The sequence below is a fragment of the Amblyomma maculatum genome, chromosome 11 (assembly GCF_055883805.1).
Source record: "Amblyomma maculatum isolate TAMU_Amacu chromosome 11, ASM5588380v1, whole genome shotgun sequence".
Taxonomy (NCBI): Eukaryota; Metazoa; Arthropoda; class Arachnida; order Ixodida; family Ixodidae; genus Amblyomma; species Amblyomma maculatum.
In genome coordinates, this window is record NC_139354.1 from 40,602,499 (window position 1) to 40,605,503 (window position 3,005).

Genomic DNA, 3,005 nt, shown 5'->3' on the forward strand with positions numbered 1-3,005 from the left:
CTCTTATATCCTGAGTCGCTTTGGAACCAAATGTGAAAAGCACAATTTATGTTAGATAATGAGTTGGTATGTATTACAAGGAAAATCACTTAATTAGGGTAGGTAATGAGCGCGCAACCAGGTCATTAGATCAAATGATTATAGCAATAAGAATTGGTTGGTTTGTGGCGTTTAACGTCCCCAAGCGACTCAGGCTATGAGAGACGCCATAGTGGAGGACTCCGGAAATTTCGACCACCTGGGGTTCTTTAACGTGCACTGACATCGCACGAGTACACGGGCGCCTTGCTTTTCGCCTCCACCGAAAAGCGGCCGCCGAGGCCGGGATTCGATCCCGCGTCCTTGGGAACAGTAGTCGTGCGCCGTAACCACTGCGCCACCCCGGTGGGGCACAATAAAAATTGTTTGAAGCGAACGGAGAAGGTACACTGAAATATTGAATGTTAGTTCTACTCTACCGATATAGAGAAAGGTATATAGGAACTACGCCATTCTATTACTTACCTGTGAGGCTATAGAACGCATACATACTTTTAGGATATAATTCATCTTGAGGGAAATCCAGTGAACGTTGCTAAAGAAACTGATACATATGACATCTAGGGACAGGTACACAGCAGAATAGATAACAAAACAAACGGGAGTTTATTAAGTGTTGGTTGAAATAAAAAGACGAACTTGGCATCGGCCGGAAATGGATTTTAAGCGCTGGATAACAGCAATAACAGGGGCTCGTTCAAGAAATGCACTGGATTCAGATAGCAGACGATGTGTGGCAGGAGAACAAGAACCCTGGGAGGGTACATGACATCGTGTCGTACGAGCATATAACGTGATAGCAGCTGACACTGTACCTTCGTAATTGAGATTGCAGATATTAGTCTTACTGTGAATGTAGTGAGGGAGTGGTTATGACTGTTTCTTTCTTCCTGGCTCCATTCCTGATTTGATATTATTTTGGCTGTCAGAATGTTGTAGTTTAAGAGACTAAAATGTTTAACTTATAACTAAGATTCTGAATGAAAGCTTAACTGTATAGAGGTCGGTTATCGTGTGAGCATATCTTTAGCACCCGCTTTCGAGTTTTTATATAGATTTGGATGAAAATATTTCTAGGGCTTTCTAGAAACCTAACCTGGCCTTTCTGGCTTAAGAAAGTGGAGGGCTTCGGCAATTTTGGGGAAATGTAGTTTTTTAGGGTGCACTAAATAATCGCCTCCTTGGTACCCGCCGTGAAGCGCCATAGTCACTGACATATAAATGGCTGTACGATGCTATATATTTGAGGCCGCCTTTAATGTTGTACGATTCTCATTAGGTTACCCGATAATACAAAAACATAGGCTTCCTCTTAATTTAGAGCCCACTAGATCGCCTCCATGTCATAAAATTTTATATCGTGTATATCTCACCAAATGAAACCCATCAGCAACGATAAAAAAAAATATCGAACACTTTCTTATGGTTTGAAAGTCTTCCTATTCGAAATATTTTAGGAGACATGGCCTACAAGCTTGTTCGGAACGGTCTGTTACATCTTGTCTATTGTAACCTCTTTGCTGGAGCAATACCGGTTAGGTTCCTTATTGGCGCCAATATGACGTCATCGTCAGTGCCGCTGCGAGTGAACTTCCTGTCTTATAAATAGTGCTCCTCGAATGCATGAGCTGTCGTTAGAAACAAGGGAAGAAGGGAAGTAAATTTTGAAGATTTGTTAATACTTTGGACCACCTAATTTCACTACATCTTTCTGAATTTTGCTGTTGTGTCACCTTTCTATTAATTTTATGCCAATTTAGAGCTGCACGATGACGCTCATCAGGCGAGTGTTTTTATATTTACGATTTAAGCCATTAGAAGTTTAGATGCGTAGTCAACTTTATTGCTATGTATTTTCTTATGTTCATGACGCACAGCAGTAAGTTTTCATCGAGTTATGTTCTCAGATAATGGCAGAATGCCGTGCGGTGCCATTTAAACAAAACAGTGATTGGGGTTTGCTATTCATATTTTATTGTAGCTAGCATTTACCGCCGTACGAAAAAATTGCTTCCGGATTTCTGGCTATTCCAAGTGATTGCACTTGCCGGTGACGTGGAGAGCATAAATGAGCCAGTTGTTTGATAATTCTGCGCACAGATTTGGTGCTTCCTTGGCATAAATATTCTATTATGCTATATTTATTTCTGCAGGTACAAGATTATACGAGAGAACAACGAAGCAGACACACCATCTACCCTTTTTAGTACGTATTCCCGATCTTACGATATAATGAAAATAACTCCGTTCTTGTATCTCCCTTGTTTTAACTCCAAGCTGATAATTTTTAGGCTGTGGCTAAAGGTACGTCGGACGGACCCAATCAATGGTCTTAAAGGTACGTCCGACGGACCCGGTGCGTTTTTCTTCGGGGACGACGGACGGATCCGGGAAATATTTTTTCAGAGGTACGGCGGACGGACCCGATCGGTAGGGTTCTTCCGACGGACCCAACGCATTTTTCTCCGATATGGGCCTTGGGATCCATCAGGAAAGCCGGAGGGATCCGAGATCCCCAGATAACATGGTAGCCATATGTAGCCAAAAGCGTGGCGTGACATGGTCAATAGGATCACGAAGAGTCGGACACGACTGAACGACTGAACTGAACTGATATGTAGCCAAATCGAAGTTGGTATGAGGTGTGTACGTGCGAGGTGCAAGAAGTATGTACTACATACTTCATGCGTGAGATGTGAAATTACAAAGAATAGTACAGTGGCAAGAATAGTACCTAGAATGGGTGATATACTACGTGATGGCATGATGATAGGTTTACGTGAGTTGGACCGCGGCAGGGTGACAAGCACGACCAGAGCGCAAGCGCATGTAATCGCGGTGTTGACGGCCAGCCCGCGGCCCGCACGCCCGCTATTTTGGTCCTCGTTATCATGTGGATTAACGTCTACGACGGTCGTTAAGTAGTCATGTAGTTTTGATTCTTCAAAGTTTCCTCACTTCCATCT